At 40.1% G+C, this 23045-nt stretch overlaps 1 protein-coding gene across 9 annotated transcripts in view; it reads left to right on the forward strand.

Moving 5' to 3' along the window:
* The window catches only part of CTNND2 (catenin delta 2), a 655093-nt gene that overhangs the window by 37032 nt on the left and 595016 nt on the right, over window positions 1-23045 (forward strand). Inside the window, exon 1 of one of the 9 annotated variants that reach the window (XM_039571849.1) lies at window positions 19573-19661. The exons of the other annotated variants lie outside the window; for them this stretch is intronic. The gene's annotated coding sequence lies outside the window, so the exon portion shown is untranslated. Of the gene's footprint in view, window positions 1-19572; window positions 19662-23045 lie in introns of those variants that run through there. 9 annotated transcript variants of the gene reach the window in all.

Consider the following 23045-nt stretch of genomic DNA (forward strand, 5'->3'; position numbering starts at 1 on the left):
AGACTGAGCAGGGGCAGGGAAACCCCGTGCCTCCCCCCCAGGGCCATCTCCCAGGGCTCCATGGCAGGGGGGAGAGACCCCAACACCCACTGATAGAGAAGAGTGTAAGCCTTTAGACTGTGGTTCATTTATTGCAACTAAACTTGACTAACTTCAGGGTCCCAGTCTGTAGGGATGGTGTAATATTATTTTACCTGAGGGAGAGGAGGTGTGGTGGACACCAATGGCTTTGGACAGGGAAGGAAGTGCTGAGGAAAATATGGAGCTGTGTTTAATACACAGTGGGGAAACTTCTCCTTTAACAAATGACTCTCTGCACTGAGTGATACTAAGGAAAAGCTGAAGATGAGAAAAATGTCTTGCTCTGTGGTGATGCTTATCAAATGATGTGCTAAATGAGTTCCAAATGTGGTGGACAACATCCTGTGCAGCCAGCCTTTTGATATGCTTGACTGTGTTCAGTATTGAATTAATTAGTCTAGTTTAACAAAACATTTCTGTTTTCTTTCTTGTGTTTACTTTTGCTAGAGGTGTAAGATGTAAGCCTAGATATGTCACAATGCTGAGAAACATAAAACAATTTTGGATTTTAGAGAAGATTTTTCCACAAAGAGTAATGAATGTAATTCTTGGCCTTGCTTTAGCCAGAAAAAAACAGATTTGGCCTTATTAATTGGGAAAGAGTTGTATGTGAAAGACTACTTAAAATCATTCCTGTCTTTTTGATTTTTAGAATGTATAAGTCTTACCTGTTTATGACACTTACATGTTTATGGACATAAGCATTAACATCCTTAATTCTTGTTCTTGCTCGTGATTCTGCCATACTTTATATTCTTTATTTTCCATGGTCCAGGGAATTGCTGCTGAAGACTGAACAGTGACTGTATGTTGCACAGATACTGCCTTGCTATTGCATTTTCCTGTATCTGGAGCTTTTATTTATGTGCTGGACTCTTGGCTGCTGAGCTTGGATATACCACGTGGCTATGGCAGTTGAGCTCTTCTCACAGTTTATGTGAAACTCATCAGTATTTATTTGATAGTGTTTTGCCTCTCTTATGGACTACCTGTTTTGCTAAGAAATGTTATGAAGCTCTGAATATATGATGTGTTTTCAGAAGTGGAAAGCTGTAATAGTGTCTCTGTTACTGTATGGTATCAGTATTTTTCCATTTGTTCTTTAGTGCTGTGTTGCAAAACATTGAGCTCTGTTTGGACTCTTTTAATGCTATGACTATTACAGACTTTAATAATCTCTCAAACCTTTTTTGCACATAATTGTTTTTTCTGGCAGTGGAAATCTGGCAAATGTTAGGTCATTTCATTTTAAAACAATCCTAATGTTTGTAAATTGCCTGAAACACAGTTGGTATTTTTTTAAAAAAAGCAATTATCTTTGCCTTTTGCTATCCAAAATAAACAACAAATGCTAAGAATCCTCTTATTCTAATTCCTCCATTTGGCTGTTTTGAAATAATTGATGAAATGTAATTTATACCTCTACAAAATCCTTAAATTAAAAAATGGTGTGATACCTTTGAATGGAAAGGTGTGGCGGTTTCTATGAATGATGTGTGTTACCTGAAGCAGTGTAGCTTTAAAGCTGTTGAGCACTGCTGACTTATTTCATGCAGACTGATTAGAGCCATTGAGCCTGGTTTCCATGGGGCTTTGAACTGGTTCTTACCTGGGCGGAGTATCTCAATTACAGAAATGCTGAACTTGTGATACATCAACATGGTTTATTAAATAACGTACTTGCATAGTGTTGAAAAAATGTGAGAGCCCCATCAAAAATTATCCTATACAGTAGTTCCATTACACTAATATTGCTTGTGAGGTAGTTCGAAACATATTGTGCTCTTGAATTCCCCACTGATCAATTATGGAGCCTGTATCCAAGACAGAGAATCTGGGAGATCAAGGCACAAGGGATTTATGTAGACATGGCTGTATGCTAAATAACAGGATCTAAATTCATGGACCAGTCAGCCCTACTCGAGTGAAGCGGTTGCAGCAGTTCTGTTAGATCTCCACTTGAACAACTTAGAAGTTCAAAACCAGAACAAAATAAGACCCAACCACTCTCCTCCCCCAAAAAACTCCCAAAACTACAAAACTCAAAAAACCCCCACCAACACCCCAAAGCAGCAATAGAAAAACTACAGTCAAAACCAGTTCTAGGCAAAGCATGTATTTGCCCTGCACAAGGGACATACTAGGAACTGTTCTTTCTCAGACGTCAAATATATCCTCGAGCTTCATGGATGCTAAGTGGGAGGGAGTCTGCTGTTACCATATCCAGGCTGCTAAAAATTTGTTGCTTTTTTTTGGGATGGAGTAAAAAGATGTAATATTTCAAACAACAATTGACTGGTGTTCTGTTGCTTCAAGTACAGACTTTTTAGAAGGGTGTATACACCGCTGATCCCTGTCCCTGTCCCCATGTGGCAGTCAACCCTAATCGTAGAGAGTGGCACTGACTAACTGCACGTGCAATGAACACTTTCTTCGCTGACAGAAATTGCTTAGCCTTGGCAGACTAGACTAGCTGGCTGAGAAAAAGCATATCTGGACTGAATCTTGGATAGAAACATTGTGTTCATATTTCTGCTGTGGAAGCCTATAAATACTAAGAGAATTCTTGTGCTGGGGGCAGGGGAAGGTCACAAAAATTTAAGTATGGTATTTCTAATTTCTTTGCAAATAAGCGGCCACAAAAAAATGACATTAAGTAAAGGGAAATAGCCTACATTGAGTTGATGGGTTAAATTTTTGTTTTGTAAAATCATGTTTGTCAATGGTAAAGTATTTGGTTTATATTTCTCCTAGTTTAGGAGATTTCAGGGAACTTTAGATTCATAATCAGATTTCACCTGCTAAAAAGTTTGGTTTTACAATATACCCAATGAATATTTCTTTGAAATGAACAGAGCTTCTATCTTTAGGGTGCTAGTTGTATTAATCATCGTTTTGTCAGGTTTCTTATAGCAGTTTCAAGTATTGTGCTGTATTTCTTACAGTGGCTTCTTAAAAAGCCCTGAAAGGTATCAGGTCACTTTACTGAGAGTGGGGGGATTATTTTCTCTTGGTTTGCAGTCTCAGTGTATAGGAAATGAAGCCATTGCTGCCCACCTGCCCTTCCAGAGGCAGACTAGTATCTTTTAGGCTTGTGCCTTTCTAGTTCAGAGGTACTCCATGGAGGTTAAAGAAAACTGGGTTTTCATAGTTTGCATGTAAACCAGACCATTAAGAATGTCATGGGTAATAGGTTGAATTCCCAATCTGATCAGAGAGACCTGTCTGAAGCAGGTGTCTCCACGTGACTCTAGAAATGCTGCTTTCTGGTTTTGTAGCTTGGTTTTGTGAAACATTTGCAAGCTTGGCAACATGTGGGCCAGCCCAGTTGTTCAATCTCACGTGTCAGGGCACAGAGTTATATCTTGTCACAATACAATATGTGTGTATGTCTTCAAGTATATGAGACTTGCTAACCCTTTTACAAGCTTCTGTAGCAGCTGTGTAGCAACTGCATCCAGAAAAGGGAACATAATGAAACAGATCTCTCTGTTTTCCAGTCTCTTTTCTGAATAATCATGAGCAGAATAGGTCTTGTTTACATCTCCACTAAGAGACATGATTTGTTTGGTTTGATGTTGTTGTCTTGGAAATATTCTTCTAAAGAAAATGTAGAGCTGAATAGCTCAGTAGTTGTGTCTCACAGGTAAGCTTGCTTACTGTTTCAGACCAGTTCCTGCAAACCAGCCTGAAGTGGGTGGTAGTGGAGATTTTTTATGGAAGAGCATGTTCGCTGAGTAAGCCAGTATTTTCTTGATTTGGACACAGGTATTTAGTCCCACGTAAAATGGAAGAGGCCTTTTCTGAGGACTTGGTTCTGGAACGAAGGTCAGGTGTGTCTCTACTGCAGTGTTGGAGGGGCAGGGGGAATTAATAGTGTTAATGAATTTGCAGTAGTTCATAATAGCTCATTAGTAGCAGTCTTGTGAAGTAAGCTGTATTTAAAACTTTTTCTGTGATAAAGATGATCCTCTTAAAATGCTTAGATACCATTTCATTATAATGACAAGTAGTAATGCTTAATTGGTACTATATAAAGAATAAATTACAGAAGTATGACCTATACTAGGCTTTAGAAAGTCATCACTACGATTTCTTAAATAAACTTTTTTTTTTAAATACAGGTGGCATGATGTCAGTGGTTCTGTGTAAAATTCTTTAATTGCTAATTTTTTTAAACTTAAATTTAAATTAATGGTTTAAAAGTTACACTGATTTTAAAGATGGAAAAAACTTCAGAGGATAAAAAATCAGTAACTTTTTAATGATGAATTTTAGCTTTCAAAGAAATGTAGGAATTGTATGCACAGATAATTAATTCAGCAAATCCTTACTATAAGCTACTTGTACTGGAAGATTTATAAAACTTCTAGATATACGGAAGAATTTCCTTGGTTTTTTTTCAGTGGGTCCTCAATTGTTCTTAAGAGAAGTAAAGCCTTTCACTTCTGTTTGCATTCTCTGCTGTTACAAAATTCTTTTTCCTTTTCTGTTGTCTCTGTTTCCTTTATCTGCTAAACATTGGGTTGCGTTTGAGTCTTTGTATTTGGATAAATCGCTGGGGTTTCTTTGTAAATGGTAGAGAGACTGATAGTGTGTGTAGCCTATTTTTTCTTCTGAAAGAGAAGGATGGTATTTTGCAGTTGTTCATGTCTGTGTTTCACTGCTTCTTTCTGAAGGATTAAATTGCTTGGGCTGTTTTTCCTTGCTCCTGCTCTTTCCACGAATGAGATTTTCTTTCTCTTTTTGGCCAGAACCCTCTTTATGTAGATATATTGATTATTCATTGGAAAAACTGATTTAGTTTAGCTGCTACTCAAAAGTGCGACATGAAGACTCTCATTCTCCTCTGCTCCTTTCCCCTTTTTTTGGCACCTCTTATGGCCATGGAGGTACTTTACGCATTCAGTTTGAAGGAAAAGTGCATTCTTTCTGGCTTTTAGAATCAGACAGAAAAGCAAGTGGAGACTATGCAAAACTAAAATTCTCTGTTATAGACAGCAGACTGCATGTGCTCATGTGTCCTTAATGGATCTGGGAGGCAGGTCTCCCTCCAGACAGAGAAATCTTCTTGGCTAAACTCCATGTCTCTGCAGCTTTACTCAAAGATGTTTTTTCAACTTTTCATCAGTTTGTGAGACTGTTAAGTAGACAAGTGCACACAGCGCTAATGAAAATGAACCAGAATTGGGCGCCCAGACTACTTGGTGATTCAAAGTCCTTCTGTTAAGTGTAAGACATGGTTGTCTTGTGGGAGAAGGGGCTCTCCTGAAATTGCAGACCTGTTGGTTGAATGTGCCCTGAGAAGTCTGAAATCCCTCTGGCTTCACAACCAACACAAGGTGTGTTGCATACCAGTGCAGTTCAAAGGTCCCTTCATTTCGAAATAGTGGCCCTGTTGGTCTGTTAATTGTGTTGAGGTACAGTAATGTTGCTAGATCTGGAAACAAAAGTGTGTGTGGTCTGTAGTTCAGTTGTTTCACCTTATCAATTGCAACTGTGGTGTGGGGAATGAGCAGGTCGGATGAACGCTTTGCGTTAGTATGTTGAATGAGACAACATTTGTTGCCTTCTCTCTGAGGGACTTCTTCACAATTCAGATTTCATTACTTTTGCCTTCTTGAATATTTTCTTTTTGCTAGCCATAAATGGTAATTTGTGTACAGAAAAGATCCTGCTGACTGCAACTGCTTTGTATCTTTGCTGAGACCTTGCTGGAGTTTATAGTCAGCATTTTTATTATAGTGAAATTAATGTTTTATTGCTGCTTAATGTACAGGATGTAAATCTTGTGGCAGAGTTGCTTGTTACTTGCCACTTCTTAAAATTATTTTTTTCCTTTGTCTCGCTCTGTCATTCTCAGTAGAGAATGGTGCTTGTTCTCTGCAGTTGTAAGTGAATTGTGAGACTCTGCACCCTGAGCCATATTTCCTTCACATTTGTTTTGCAGCACATGTTTTAGATTGCCTGGCATCTTCCCCAAACCAATTAACATTAAAATCTGTCAAGAACAGTTCAAGCAAAAGAATTTAGTCTCTAACGTGTCAGACTACAGTGAGCAATTGCATTTTTGACAAAAATTTAAGACAAGCATCTCTGCTGTTTAAATTATTATTTTGTTTAGCTGAGATTTTCTTCTTCTGTAGTGTTTACTGTCTGGCGAATGTATTCCCTACGCATAGGCAATGCTGAAGAACAACCTCTATTCCAAACATTTTAGAGCCTATAATCTCCCCAATCAAATACCTGTCAGAGCCAGAATAAAATTTCTACAATCTCATTTTTCTCAGTCTCATGAACAGTAGAATTACTTCTCCATCACTGTAGGAAAAACAAGTAGGATTGCTCTTGTGGTGAGTGAGGGCTTTTTTAAATACCTCTGATTTCCCCCTTTCTTCTTAATGCTCAAGTTGAGCCATTCTCCAACACTTCAGGTATGGTTGTGAAAGTTGAACTGAGAAAGTATCTTACATGTTCCTGGGCCATATGTAAATGTTGTTAAGCCATAAACTAAGGAGAAATTTTAATTCATATTTTGCAATAGCAATTGGTTTTGCGGTAGCACCTAGGAAGTCAAATTAAGGACAGTGTTACAAACACATAAGAAAAAGAGAAGCTTCTCCATGGAACTGCACCAGACTTCTCATCAGAGATGGGCAAGGGATGAGCAAATTTGTTTGAAGTTCGGTGGACAAATGTAGGGTCTTGCAGTGTCCCCTGTCAGCAGTGAAAGCTGATAGCATCCGGGGCTGTGTTAGACAGTACACTGCTGGAAGTGTTCCATTCCCCTTTTTGTCAGCACTTGTCAGAACCCACCTGGAATATTGTGTTGAGGTTTCGACACCACATCCCCTCTTTCTCCCAGCCCAGTTCAAGACAGACATTGAATGACTAGAATACATTCAATGGAGGGTGACCAAAACAATTGGAAGCGTACATCCTTTGCGAAGAAGATGAGGGAATGGAGCTTGTTCAGCCTGGAGAAGGTGCTTCAAGGGAGGATAACCTAATGGCAGCCTTCCATTACAGATAAGGAGGCAATCAAGTGAATAGAGCTGGGCTCTTCACTGAGATGCTTGGCCAGAAGATGAGATACCATGTACATAAATGAAGACATAAGAGGCTCCGTCTTAAGGATAAATATCCATTCACTGTGAGGGTAATTAAGCATTGAGAGAGGTTGCCTAGCAAGGCTGTGGAATGTCTGTCCTTGAGATTTTTCAAGTCTTGCCTGACAAAGCCCTGAGCAACCTGATCTGAATTCAGAGTTGACTCTGCTTTCTGTAGATTGGAGTAGATGACCGCCTAATTCCTTTCCAACGTGGCTTAAAATTTCATTCTATGAACTGAGGAAGATTACCAAGGAAGATCCTAGGAAGAAGAATATTTACTGTCAAATATCATGGTTTATAGAAAACAAGCCTACTTCCTTGTAGCTGATCAAGAAAAAGATGTCAACCAGTTTTCAAGAGGCCACATTTCAGGTTTTTGAGAGACTCATCCCTCTGACCACCAGAATTATGCAGTGTTCCAGAAGTACAGCATTGATCAAGAAAGTACAGAAAACTGAAATAATTATCAGGGTAGGGGACAACTTCCCTGAGAGGGGTGGTGTATATTTGGGATCTACAGGCTAGGCAATGGATAGCTGAGCGAGTGTAAGATAAATCAGAGGGAACATGCGGGATATGAACTTGGAGCTCTTGTCTCTCTTCCACTAGCAGACAAATGTGGTCATCAAATGCAGTAAGCAAGAAACAGGTTGAAAATACAAGCTAATGGGTCTCCCCTTGTTGGGGTCCCTCCCCTGCCGTGTAGCCCTGGGAGAGGGGCCCTGAGGGGACAGACACGGGGTTTCCCTGCCCCTGCTCAGCCTCGTTCCCATTGGTTGGTTTGTGTTCCCTGCGCGGGCAGAAGGACCCTTGGTCCCGTGACTGGAACAGTTCCTCGGCAGAGCTCCGGCCATGCGGCTGGAGAAATAAACATCTCTGAAACAGCTAGCAAGAATCTGTCTGTCCATATATATTTCCTTTCCACGGGACTCCTGGTTTGATATATACGTGTTGCAGGATCCCCACTGCAACATAATGGTGGAGAATTGAGAGCAGAACGATCCCCGATCCCTAAGCGACTGATTTGTGTGAGTAAACCCTGGAAACTTTGGATTCCTCTTCTTGGTTTTGCTTTGCTATTCCATATCTAAACTATGGAGGAATGGTGGGAAGACTCTTGGCTCTCAGAGCCGCATATGGACATTTATCTTAAACTTAAAATGATTCTTGAACAACGATTTGTAAATTTTAGCTTGATTCAAGCCCAAAAAGAACTGAAACACTTCCTGGCATGGTTGTTTAAGAACTTTTTCTATGTTTCTTGGGATTTAATTCTTACGAAGGGCTTTTGGAAAACCGTTTGGACACAGTTAATATTGGAGTCAAAATATATGCCGATGGAAGAATATTTTCGTGAATATTATTTAGTTACCGAGACTGTTGAGCAATGTCAGCTGTGTCCTGGCGAAGGGAAGCCTGGCGCAGGGACCGTGCGGCCCAGGCCACGTGCACCGAGCGCTCTGCGAGCAGCAGCGAGGCAGTTCCCGCGTGCGGGCGGAGCCACGCGAGCCGCAGTGTTGGTGGCGGAGCGAGGCGCGGCGGGAGCGGCGGGACCCGCCCGGCCCCGCGCAGCGCGTGGTGGAGCGAGTCCCGGGAACGCCCGACCGAGAGGGGCAGCGGCTGGCGGCGATGGCGGTGGAACGGAGCCGCGCCGAACCGAAACGTGCGCTGGAGCAGGGTGCGGGGGGGTCGTCGCTCGGGGGCCCGGCCGAGATGTGGGTACAGCGCCCGGCATCGGCAGCAAAGCTGCGACCAGAGGAGGCGACGCGCGGAGAACTGAGCGGCGCGGCCCGGCCTGGCCCACCCAGCCCCGAACGCGACCCCGGGAAGAGCGCGCAGGCACCAGCAGCCCCGACAATTCCAACACGGGAGCGACCAAAGGAGAGAGCAAAGACGCAGCGAGACAGAAAACAGCAGCCACTCGGAAAAAGGAAAAGATCATAGTAACTAAGATCTTAGGGGTAGTAAAATGGTATAATGTTAAGCAAAATTATGGTTTTATAACAAGGTGTGACAACCAGCAAGACGTATTCGTGCATAGAACTGCTATTAAAAAGAATAACCCTGAAAAATGCATCCCAAGCTTGGGAGATGGAGAGGTAGTGGAATTCAAAATTATACGAGGTAGAAAAGGGTTACAAGCATCGCAGGTCACTGGGCCTGATGGTGTTCCTGTAAAAGGCAGTATATATGCAAAAAATCGTAGTCATGTTAGACAATATCTCCATTGTAAAGCCCCCCCTACAGTCTCCCTTTCCTAATCCCACCTTTCCCTTTTACCCTATGTCCTATTACCCCCAGTGTATTCCCAATCCGTTTTTTCATCCACGGTTTCCCTCACAAAACCATGCTTTTGCCAATTGTTTCCCCAAAAATCCCTTTCCAATGCCGAGTGGGGGATGAAAAGGGGGAGGGAAGAAGTTAAACCCTCTCCTGCCTCAGTTTCCCCACAAAGCATGCTCAGAGAGTCCTGTCTCCCTTCTGTCAGCCCTAAGATGTTCCACAGAATCTGTTTGGACATTTAAAGACTCAGGAGGGTGGCTTGTTTTGTCTTGAAACTGTTCTTGTTATGTTTATCCAGTTGTTTTCATTCTCCTTTTATTAAAATAAAACGGGTGAGGTGTTGGGGTCCCTCCCCTGCCGTGTAGCCCTGGGAAAGGGGCCCTGAGGGCACAGACACGGGGCTTCCCTGCCCCTGCTCAGCCTCGTTCCCATTGGTTGGTTTGTGTTCCCTGCGCGGGCAGAAGGACCCTTGGTCCCGTGACGGGAGCAGTTCCTCAGCAGAGCCCCGGCCATGCGACTGGAGAAATAAACATCTCTGAAACATCTAGCAAGAATCTGTCTGTCCATATATATTTCCTTTCCACTGGACTCCTGGTTTGATATATGCGTGTTGCAGGATCCCCACTGCAACATCCCCTAATAACGGCAGTTGGGTGGGACTGCCTGTTGCAGCCGTTAATTTAAAAACAAGTCAATAAATAAATAACCTTCAAAATGTTAAAAAAAAAATTTGGAAAAATAATGGAAGATAAAAAAATCAGTTACAGGTGGTTAAACATTTTTCTGCCACAGACTTGACAAGAGTATGTGATAGAAAAAAAACTGGTTTTGGCTAACACTGGAGATAGGAGAGGACACTGTACCTGACTATTAGTACTGCCATGCTCTGATTCAAGGAACAGTCTATTACCTAATTGTGAATTGTCTTAGCTCAGAATTTCCCGTATTTGCAAACCTTAAAATGACATGCTATCACAGTCTGACAACTGATTGATGATTGATTGATTAATACCAATGATCTGAGAGCCTGGAGTGATCATAAAGGCGTGAAATCAAAAGGATATGTTTTACTGGAAGAGGACACAGAGGCAGTTTCCTCCTTGCTGGTGGTTTTGTTGACATTCAAGAGCCGTTCAGCATTCAGTCTGGGAAAAAGTGTTTTATCATTGGATCTTTTCCACAGAGTTTGCATCCTCTTGTAAGCTTATTTTCTTCCGGTTAAGGAAAAAACCATCCTTTGAAGATGTCAATAGGCATATCATATATGTAGAGGTATTTAGAGCAGTAATTTTATGATACTTTGATGTAATAAGGTTAGAAGGAAACTATTTCAGACAGCAAAAAATTATACTTGGACTGCTTTATCCTTTGGGCAATGCATCAAGCAGGAGTGGAATGTGTGCATACACACACAAAGTATCCAATGTTTAATCACATTTAGTAATACTCAAAATCCAGACTTTACTGGACAATCCTCATAGGCAACTGAAGTCTAAATGCCATGAAAGCGAGCTTTTTAAATTAGTAAACTTCTGACCAGTATAGTTGGTGGCAGGATGTGTAATAGTCTATAGAAAATACCCAGTACAGAGTCAAGAGTGTGTAATTTAACACAGTGTGCTTTGAGCGCTTCAAATGAGCATAGCGTATGAGGGTATTGTAACAAATTTATGCACTGTAAATTTTTCTCAATGCGTGTGGGATTTTTAATCATCACAACATGTTTCAAGAACTGCAGATACAGAATTGCTGTAACAGCTTCTTCATATTTGAATAAATTTATGTTAATAGCAAATATGTGATGACTGCTTGAGATGTAGGAACAGAACTCCAGAAATACTAATGAACTTCCAGAGCTTTATGCACTCTTTTCCACTCCAGATTTGATGTATATTGAATCTGTTTTGTGGTTATAGCATCCAGCCTTGGAGAAGCGTGTGGGTGGGATGCAGAGGACAGTGAAAAGGAAGTACACCCCGACTATATCTGCCAAGAACATTTTTTTATAAAATGAAAACTTGAAACAGGGATTATATTCCATATGAAGTTTTCCAAGTGAGGATAGTCTTGGCATGCTCTTTGTTGGTGTTTGACAAACGGTTCTCATCTTCCCTTCAGTGCAGAAACAAATGTTAGTAGTCACCACAGTGTGCCTGTAGTTGGAAGATGGTTGTTTCCCTCATGCTGCATCCTTTGCACTGAGCTGCATCTGGAGAAGCCAGAAAGCATATTTGTATCTGCAAATTTTAAGCTATCCTCAAAGCTACTGTTAGTACAATCTTTACATGGCATGGCAAAAAGCAATGCTAACTTGTATTTTAAGCAAAAGAGGCAACACTTGGAAGAAACAAGTTACCTAAGTGTGTGTACTGCAAAAGCAAAGATGTGATGCTGTTAAGCAAATAAGCTCTTTTGTTCAGCTGGTTTTGGTCTTACATACTTAATCATCCATTTTAAAAAACAGAGACCTAGTCAGCAACAAGTGATAATATCTATTGTTTGATCACAGAGGTTCATAACTAAAAAAGTTTGGGGTTTGTATATAATTAAGAGCACCTAAATACAGTTATTCCATTTTGTTTACTTTATGCTTTCTATTTGAAAACACTTGCACTGAAACAAAATATTCAAAGTGCATTGTACCAGCTTTTATTTAAAACAACAAAAAAAATTGTGTAAAAAGGTTATTTCCTAAAGCTGTAAGCGCAAAGGTTTGTGTTCAGCTGTGAATAATCAACTGGCAAACTCTACTCATTTCTAATTTTGGCATCCTTTATGCAGCTGCATTATAAAAAAATGTGTTAAAGACTTTGGATTACTTTTATCTGTCTCTATATTGGTGGTCCCTATCCTCCACATGTAATGATAAGTGTTTCAACTCAGATGGCCATATTTTATTCATTTGCATTAATTAATATTGCTTTTATTAAAAAACAGAAAACCCCCAGCAAACACAAACCACACACACCCACCCAAACCCGAACAGCAAAAATAAGAATTTAATAAATAGCCTGAATGATGTAATGGGAATTTGTGGGAATACTCTGACACAGTTTAGAGAAAGAAAATTAAGTATTCTGAACAATGTCATGTTTCACGTATGCAGCCTGTTAATGTTGAATGATCTTTGAAACATTCCTGGGGATAGTGAAATAGTCTCAGAATGGAGTTGATGAGATGTTTGCGACAGACAGGTAATGTCAGATGTGCTTAGTGACTAATTCTTATGAAGCAGTTCATATTTGTGCATGTACTAAATGGCAAAATAACTACTAAACTGCCGAGTGTTGCTGGTACATTGGCAGGGTGATTTAGACAACAGGAGACATTTCAATGTATCTATCTGCCACAAAAATACCTTTACTATAATTTATTAGTGAAGATCAAAAATGACATCACTGTATGCAGGAAGATGACTTCTAACTGGAGCAAATGTAGTTGTGTTGTCAGGGCCTATTAATTTACATTAAAGTAGTCTTAAATAACACAAGTGCTGCTCTAGACTACAGGGGAAGGTATGGTGAAGCAATTGCTTAAAGATGATATTAGTAAGTCAGTGCAATAATTCTGTATTTACTGATTGTCAGAAACATGAGCAGTTTCAATAACATAGCCAAAGTCACTGTTATGCTGGAAGAAAACTGTCATTCTGGATTTCCATGGCAGTTGTTTGGAGTTTTTTAACAGCCATTTTTGGAAAAGGGTCAATGAGAGAATATTAACACTGGGGCAATCATTAAATATATTTTGGTTTACATTTAGAAATTAGTCACTAGAGGACTCTGAGAAAATCTATTTGTGTTCCAAGATACTTTACTAATTTGCAAAATGATCATAGTACTTGCAGCTGACTGGCTGTGACCATTTTACAGGAATTGATGATTATCAAAGCAAAGCCGAGATGTTTTGAAGTCCTTTGGTGGTGTGGGTTGAATTTTTGTGTCACAGTGAATACATCAGTCACAAGGAGAGGAGGACCATGTGTGGTACTCATATTCCTCCATCAGAACTTCTATCAGCTGCTAGGTGTGTTTAGAGGTGGTTTAGAATAGGAACGCTAAAGGGTTTGCAATTGAAGAGGGAGGAGGTAGAACATCCTTCCTAGATCAGATTCTTTCACTTTTTCTGTCATTTCAAAAGCTGTTTAGGATATGTACAGCCATCAACTGAAAAAAATTGATTAAAAATATATTCACTGCTAAACATGGTCATATCTCATTTTGTAATTTTGTGAAACTTCAAAGCCATGCACATGAGAATATTCATAGTTAACCTCATATGGAAGCTGCTGTTGTATCAGGGCTTCAACTTCTTTTTCAGCTTTCTCCTTGATGTCAAATATGACTGTGAAAACAGTGGCTTATTGCAGAAATATGGTTAAAGGAATATTTGAAGATTTCAATGCAAGATCTTCAACATGTAACAGGAGGACTGGAAAATAATCTCTTTTTTTGTAACTCCTTCTTCAGTCTTACCAGCACCTTTTTTGTTTTAGTGGTAAGATACATTCTAATGGCACCAATGTAGTACTCTAGCTGTACCACACATGAATCTTTTGTTTCTCGTATCAGGGAATATTATATATGGTTAAATTTCTTAGCTCCACTCACCTGTAGTTTGCATACAATGAGTTTCCCTTTTCCTATCTTTGTTTCTCTTTGTGGTTTTTTTTTCTGGTGTTTCTTTGCTTCCTACTTTGTTAAACCAAGTTTGAGGAATTGGTTTTATTAACTGGGACATTAAAAAGAAACTGGGATTGCTGACATGAGAAAGACCTACAGGAACAGACCTTCAAGTAATACAATAGAGAAAAGTCTTGGAAATTTATATTCAGAACCTAATTCACTTTGCTCTCTTGCCTGCTTTTCTTTGCTAAAGACTTGGAAAAATTCTCATTCTTTTGCCAGCAGTCACTTCTTCAAGTGTTTTTTGTCCCTTATCATTAGATAATTGTGTCTTGCGTTTGTATACATGTAGCACATACTGCTGTAGGACTTCTGTCTTAATCAGAAATGGCTTGTCTCGAGTTGCCAGTTACTGCACAGGTATGACAAAAACTGTCCTGTGGTTTAGTGGCATTTTTTACTCTGTTTGACAGGTGGCATAGTGAGACAAAGGGCAGGTTTTAGAGAGATTATAGAAGAGATTGTATAGATTGTAGAAGAGAGTGTTTTAGAGAGATTTAGAAGAGATTGTATAGTTACCAAAAAAGCTACACCTTTCTGAGCAAACACCTAGTTTCAGGAATGCTTCAGTAGTGTTTTGTTCTGTCTTTCTGAGCTGACTCAGACTTCCCAGTGCCCAAGGAAAGATGCACAATGACTGTGAAACTCGCTTTCCTCTTTTAAAAAACGTTACAGAGGCATTTATTCTAGTACTACCAGTTTGCAAAATAGTTTCAAAATGTTTTATCTACCTGGAAAAGGGAGCATTTGTCTGTGAAGGAATGAAGGAGCTTAAATTTCATAGTTACAATGGGAATATATAATTAATATTTCCTTGTTGCTACTATAATAGAAATTAAATGGCAAAACAAAGCATTTTCTCAATGAAATGTAATTGTAGAGAAAAAGCAGTGCTGCACAGTTGGCAGGTTGAGCACCTATGAGAAATTTCCATTTAATTTAGTAACCTATTTGGTGAACAAAGATATTGCAAATAAGGAGATAGCTGAGAAAAAAAAATAACCCAAACTATTAATCACCAAATATTTTAGTCAAATAAAATTGAGTTTCTTGAATGTTTTGCTTTTTCTGCAACCTAAAGTAGGTCACATTTTTTAGAAAATGCAAATATGCATGACTTCTCTGTCTTTCTAAGTGGTTGAGAAATTCACTAGGAACATCTCATTCTTCTGTGTTCCTTGGTTCTGGAAAATATTCTTCTTCAGAAGAGAGTGCTTGTGCTTTTTTAATGAGATGGACAACTGGAGTGGTGCTTGGGGCATTTTTCTGGCTGGCAATATGTGCTTGAGGTGGGAGTAGGAGTCGCCACAAGCCACTGGGCAGAAGTGGAAAGCTGAAGGAGTAACCATTTGGTTTGAGAATAAGTTTGGTAAGTGTTAGTTTTATGCATGGGGGCATTTCAAAGCTAAGAAGCACTAGGCTGATCTGACATGAAGAGTAAACAGATTGTACTCCTCTAGTTATATCTATTCTGAAAACAGATACACAATGCTGAAATTGCTCAGCTCTGTGTAAAAACTGTGGAATCTGAATGTGAACTCCCGAGTTTTGGATAAATGTATTTACTCTCTCTGTAGGAAAATTGGAGGGTTGTCTTCTATATGAACAAAAAAAATAGCATACCATACCACAGAGTTGTTCTAGATGGCAGGGACCTGTAATGATCATCTGGTCCAACTGCCTGATCTCTCTATGGCTGACCAAAGTCCAGAGACTGGACACTGAAACAGGCTTCCCAGAGAGGTGGTCGATGCCCAGTATCTGTCAGTGCCTAAAAAAAAGAGACATTTGACATTTGGTTATGCCCTTCATAATGGGATTCACTTCTCGGTCAGCTCAGAGGTGGTCAGGTAGTTGGGCTTGATGATCACTGTAAGTCCCAGCAATCTGAGCTATAACCCCTCCTCTCAGTGGAGAAAGTGCTGAGGTACTGTTGATGCTACTGCAGGCTTTCATGTATTCAGTATTTGTTCTCCAGCTCTTTCTGCTGCCTCCTTCTGTTCTGGGAATTGTCCTGATTATTTGGACTTGGTGTAGGGGTGTTTGTGGTCTTTATTTTCTAATGCTTCAGTATTTTGTCACCATTTCATAATCTTGTGCTTATAATATTTTGTGGACATACAAGTTATTATCTTGGGAAGGTGAAATTTCATAGTGTTCTTTCAGACATTGTCACGTGTGCATGAACAGGTTTAGTAAGCAGAAGGAAATTTAACTTAATTCAGTGGTATTGTATGGTAATGGATACATACATTGTGTATAAAAAAACATTTCTGTATATTAAGTAGTTAAAAGGAAAAGGCAATTATTAGTTCATATGGAGAAGAGTCCATTTGAATTCATATGAATTCAATCTGATATAAAGGTCAGAAATGTTAATTATTTCTTCAGGTGGGAGATTAAAAACTACTTATGTCTCAAGCTGATAGACTAATGTTACTGATCTCCTATGATACATGAAGAATGGTGTTTCTACGCTAACACATTTTACTTGATCTCTCAGATCTGTAATTCTGAAAAGAAAGCTGTAAAGAATGCAGCATTCTGCATAAAGTTCCCAATAATGATGTGAAGGTGATTCCTGAAAGTTCATTCTCTACGTGATGTTAGTATTCTGTGTTCATTTCAGCATTCATTCATTCACTTATTCATTCAGAATTATAAGAATTCACGCTATGGAGTTAGTGTGTTTATCCAGAGCAGGCAAGCGCATACATTTTCCATGCAGTGAAGCATGAATAAAGCATCCCTACTGTTAACACACACTGCACCCCTGTATTGCATTTGACTGCCTCAATGCAGTGTGCACCTATCCCTTTTTCCCCTGGTAAAATTTTGTTGGACAGCACCTTGGGATCAGTGCTCATGCTAGCTGTGAATGGAAAAACACATGGTGGTGGAGGAGGTGTGTGGTTTTTGTTTCAGTTGGTTGGTTTTTCTGGCCAGCAGATAGAGAGGAGGCACAGGGAAAACCGTTTTTGCTACTGTGCCAGTCACTCTACCACTTTGAAGGGAGAGCAGGAAAGAGGAGCACCATTGGGAGAGAACAGGGCTTTGTGCTCTTCATGAATACAGAAAGCGGAAGCTGAGCAATCATGGTTGGAAGTGTACAGTGTTGGCACTACACTTAATATATTTTTGTAGGTCAAAGAAGCACACCTTACATGCAAAGAGAAGAATTTATTGTTAGTCTAATTGAAATTGTAGCAGTCAAATCAAGAAGTGTCATTTTAATTGGACTAATAATACCTAGTTATCTTGGACTCAAAAAAACTCATTAACATTATGTTTAAAGTTGTTCATACATGTCCTTAAATCGACCCCTTTTGTGTCATGCTCATGGAACGTTCCCTGGCTCCCAAGGTCAGTGGCATTGAGGACAGGGAGCAGGGCAGCACTAACGTCCTCGGCTTCTCTGGGAGTGGTGAGATACTGTCTGCATGAGGGGCAAGCTTCCCCCTTGGTCTCAGGTCTGTTTAGGTCTGGCTTTATATATTTGCAGTCTGTTCAGCCACTCATTTGGAAAAGAAAGACTCAAAGGGTGGTTGCACAAGGACTCAGACCTTTATCACAAGGTTAAAGCACATCATGGCAGTCAGAATGAAGTGGTAGCAAAGGAATCTCATGTTAAGCTCTAGAAAATAGGTCATTGTAGAGTCACAATCATAGAATGGTTTCGGTTAGAAGAGACCTTAAAAACCAGATAGTTCCAGCCTCCCTGACGTGGGCAGGGACACCTTCCAATAGACCAGGCTGCTCAGAGCCCCATCTAACACTGCCAGGGATGGGGCATCCATAGCCTTTTCTGGGAAACCAGATCCAGTGTCTCACCAACCTCATTATAAAAAATTTCTTCCTAATATCTAATCTAAACCTACCCTCCTTCAGCTTAGGGCCATTATCCCTTGTCCTATCCCTACATGTCCTTGTGTAAAAAGTCCCTCTCCAGCTTTCTAGTAGGCCTCCATTAGGTACTGGCGTGCTACTATGAGTTCTCCCTGGAACCTTCTCTTCTCCAGGCTGAACGACCCTAACTCTCTTCAGCCTGTCTTCATAGGAGAGGTTCTCCATCTCTCTGATCATCTTCATGGTCCTCCTCTGGACTTGCTCCAGCAATTCCACATCCTTCTTATGCTGGGGCCCCAGAGCTGGATGCAGCACTGCAGGTGGGGTCTCACCAGAGCAGAGCAGAGGGGCAGAATCCCCTCCCTTGCCCTGCGTCCCATGCTGCTTTGGATGGAGCCTAGGATACAATTGGCTTTCTGGGCTCCAAGTGCACATTGCTGAGTCATGTCAAGCTTCTTGTCCACCAAGACCTCCAGGTCTTTCTCCTCAGGGCTGCTTTCAATGTCCAGAGTCAGTGTCCAGCTCTAGGAAATAATCTTCCCATCTTCTCCCGACCCTTACCAATATTTGCAATTACAGCTAAAGCAGACTCATAGCCATTTAAGCATTCCCTGGTGAAGCCCCAGGGCCAGCAGTGTGAAGCTGCTGGTGGGCTCTGATGTCCATTGCTGGTGCTGCAGGCGTAGGGAAGAAGTGCCCCATGGGGTGTGGCATGAATGCCATGTGAGCTGAGGAGAGGAGGTGCTCAAGGAGAGGTTTCCAGGGGCAAGTGCAAACAAAATACAACTTCACATCAGCCAGGGACAGTCTATCAGAAGATGTTACCCAGCACTCCACGTGTGGGTCTATGGAGACCTTTCTTTACCCTGTGTTGGGTAGTGGCAGTTCAAAAAGTCACTTTTTTGCCTTAAACTTAGGAACAGACCAAGCCAATTTGGGCAAACAAGAAAAAATCAGAGTTTGAAGCACATGTTTCCATTTTGGGCTTTTTAAATCTTTGATTGCTCTTTAAGCCTTTAACTTTAAAATGTCATTGATTTTCATTAGAAGGCTTTGTAATCTATTTCAGAACTGCTCTCTAAAAAAAAATCCATGTTGTTAGGGAGTTACACCGATTTTCTATGTTGGTCTCCTTCCACTTTTATAAATTGAGACTTAATCAGGGCTACTGAACTGAAATTGATTTTATAGAAAGCAACAACCCATTAATAAGATCTTTTGCTTTAAATAAGTCTTTAATTGCAGCTCCGTAGAAATGTGATAGAGGAAAAATGTTTTTTAGTGCCATGACTTAATATTGACTAATATTTGTTCCTTGAGAAATATATTTTTATTTCTCTATTTTTTTAGAGAGTACAACCAAATCTAGACCAAAGCTTTATTTCCCTAACCAAATGCATTTGAGGCATTAACAGATTTTATTTTTCAAATGTCTGTCAACTTAATCTTGTGTAGCAATCTTGATTCAGCAGTTTAGAGCTCTAAATTGTTACAGTAGTCTGTTTTAATGAATTTCCAAGCCTTGGAAAACCCTGTTAAATCTTTCTGCCCCCCTCCCCCTCAGGTCCACTACTGGGGAAAAAAAAGTCTGCCAAGCTGAGTTATGAAAATGAGACGGTGTCCGTAATGAAATGTGTCGTAAATAAAGGTTAATGTAAGTAGACTATATTGATCACCCCCTCCATGGTCTTCTTTCTTCCAGCCTCCATATCTCATTGAATTACCTGATACCATTTTTTGCCTGATAACCTTTAAATAAGCTTTCCTTTAAAAGCCTGCATAAGTCTGTGTATCAGCTGTATTCTCTTAATTTTCAGATTTTATTTGAAAAGGGCCCAGTTGAAAACATTTCTGCTCTCCCTTTCAACAGACCTATGAAAATGAGAGATTGAGAGGTGGCATGGCATGTTGCTGCAGAGCAGCCTGATAGAGTGGTATATCTCTAGCTGATTAATGTAACTACTACTCAATGGTGTATAATCCATAATCCTTGTATAATGACCTGTTTGGGTTGCTATTGCTCTTATTCTCTGTCTTCCCTGCAAAACTATCTGTTTTTTAATTTCAGAGTTTTCTCGTTGGGACAGAAGTTATCTTTCTCAGGTGTAGACCCAGGGCCCTTTTGGAGGATTCTTACACTTAGAAGTAGTGATCACACTGAACTACTGGTTCCAGGAATGAGACCTATAAAGTGGTGTGCCATTTTTAACCCATTTCATCTGCCTTTAAAAATGCTTTTGCAAGATAAGCTCAGTTCTGTCATGGGCATAGAGTTGATGTGATGTTTCTCAAGGAAATGCATCATTTTATCGATAACAAGCTGCTTTTTCTATTGATGTGTCACTTGGTCAGCACTGCAGTGACATGGCTTTCAGTGGTAGTTTTTTGTCTGTGAGGTAGGATACATCTCAGGACATCACAGTCAGTGTGTGTTGACACTTACAGTGAGAAATTAGAAATCACTTAAGCCTCTGTCAATAACAGCTAGACTTCCAGCCAACAGCAGGGTCTCCTGAGGCTTGTGGATCTGGCCAAGTGGTGCTCCAGGCATGTGTTGCAGCAGTTTTGGAGTTGTTAGTCATGAATGACCAGTGCAAACTCTCCTATGTCTTGGAAAGCTTTAAATGTTGCTGAAGGTTAAACACAGAAATCCCTGCGTGGAGTTTGCACTGCTTCAGCTGTTCATTTCGTCTAGGCAGGAGGTTTCTGGGTATCTTTCCCCATGCAACTTTATAATTAAAGTGTAAAAAAGCTCAAAGATGTTACTGCAGACATTTAATACGTATGGCCTATAGCTATCCACCCTATTTTCTGACCTGGAAAACAGCTGGGCTTTTTCCTTCAGAAGTCACTTAAGCATTATTAAGATGCTGAACCACATTAGCTCCCATCCCAGATTGCTGTAACATTCTGACTTGGAAGTATTGCTCTTTGAAAAGAGAGTCTAGGATGTTTATTTAATTGGCTCATCATTTAACCACAAATTAGCCAGTAAATTTGTAAATTAGTGACTTTCAAGTCTATGCTCCAAATTAGTCTTACCTAAGGAGTATTTGCATTACTTCATGCAGGTGGAATAATTACCTTATTTTACTAGCATTCAACAGATTTTCAGCTTAGGTTCAGTTTAGATTCTATTTGTTTAAACAAACAGAATAAGCAGATATCCTTTAAATATCAAAATCTAAAGGTCTTAATTGAAGTCCTCAAAATTCTTTATATCTACTCCCCACCCCCAAGGTATGCAGAAATGGCTTTAAGTAGCATGCAGGCAGAATCAAGTCCATTTCTCCCTTTGTCAAGAGCCTTAGAAAACTGAGATTACCCTAACTCTTCCAAGGGAATCTGTATCCTCCCAATCACTTTGCTCTAATACCACACCTTTTTCAAAACTTATCAAGTTAAAAAAAAGAGTTATTTTGCTATGTCTTTAGGATTTTTTGGTGGTGCATATGAGTGTAGGTGTGAAACATATATTTGCCACCAGCCACTTAGTCAAAGGGAAGAAAAAGTAAGGGACAGTAATAGAAGGCTAGAAATGATAACTGTTTTTCAGAGGTTGAAACCCAGAACTGATTAAGATAACAGAAAATACTGGGGGTGGGCAGGGTGATTGAGACTTAAATGCTTCAATTAAAAGACAAAAACCAAACCCAAACATTTGAAACTTCAGAGTGAAGTGAAGTGTTAATTGTGAGGGTTAATGAGCATCTCTAAATGAGTTGGAAAATCATTTCCCAGTCAGAACCTCACACTTGTTACCAGAATGACTCTTTTAAATGCCTTTGAAGTATGGTATTAAGAAATCCTGAGGCTTTGCCTACTTTGCATATACCTGTATTACGCATAAACCTTATTTTTGACAGGTTATTCTTAATGTGAATATTTTTTTAGCTTGTTTCAGTATGGTATCAGACCTCCCAGAATTCCAAAACCATAACTGAATGTAAGCACTATCACGTGTTTTGATAAAACGATGTTTATTCCTAAATTATTGGTGTTACATGTTCAGCCTACTTTTCAGTCTACTTTTCAGTCTGCTGCTTTTCCTTCTTCCTCTGCACCTCCCCACCAGATCCCAAGCAAGAGGTTGGAACAGGTTACCCACATCAAGTGAAACATTTCTGACGAGGGACAACAGATTGTCTTTGCTGTTTGCAAAATTAATTTAAATGAGACACAGTTAACATTAAAAAACCCCAAAAACCAACCAACCACTCCCCAAAAAACCCCACCCACAAAAAAACCCCCCAAAACAACTGAGTTTTAAAAGTCAGTGCCCTTATCCCAGGAGGAAGAAAGGAGAGAATTTCTAAGGGATTTGGTTATAACTATCAACACCTATATTGTGATTTTTGAGCTAAAAAGCCTCCTAAGGATATGCCTAAGCTGAAGAAGCTTTGTGATGGGACTGCAGCAGTGGAACATTGCTGGCAAGTCTACTGTAGGCTGAAGTTTTATTTCATATTCCTTTGTGGAATAAGTAACGCTGCCAAACCAGCAACTGTGCCTGTGCAACTGCTGCTACAGTGGGGACAGTTTGTTGTTTCAGTTCTGTCAACCAGTGGAAATACCTGTAGTGGTAAGAGATGTTAGTGTGAACATGGCTCTGATTTGACTTAGGAACTGTCCACATATGTCATGGCAGTGAAATAGGAATTCATTTGGGGTAAAGGAATACGGTGTGCTATAATGACATGTATCTATCAGCTGAGGTTAGTGGTAGCTGGTGGCAGAAATTGACCTATTCATGCATGCCTTCATGGAGACTTGAGCTATTTGAGTTTTATTTGCCCAAAAAGAATAAATGCAAAAGTAATTACCCAAAAATGGTTACATTTTTCCCTGTTAGTTTGGCTACTGGACTCTGTTCCATGGATAGCAGCACTGTTGTCAAATTTCACATTTTGGTGCCATCAGGACTGACATGGGGACCGCCTCTAAAAAATTATGTAAGACAGTGCATATAAGATGAGGAAAAAGGATTCTCTTCTACTACCACCTGGAGGAGAACTCCAGGTTATCTGTAGCAAGTTTA

This window comes from Corvus cornix, chromosome 2 (genome assembly GCF_000738735.6).
Source record: "Corvus cornix cornix isolate S_Up_H32 chromosome 2, ASM73873v5, whole genome shotgun sequence".
Taxonomy (NCBI): Eukaryota; Metazoa; Chordata; class Aves; order Passeriformes; family Corvidae; genus Corvus; species Corvus cornix.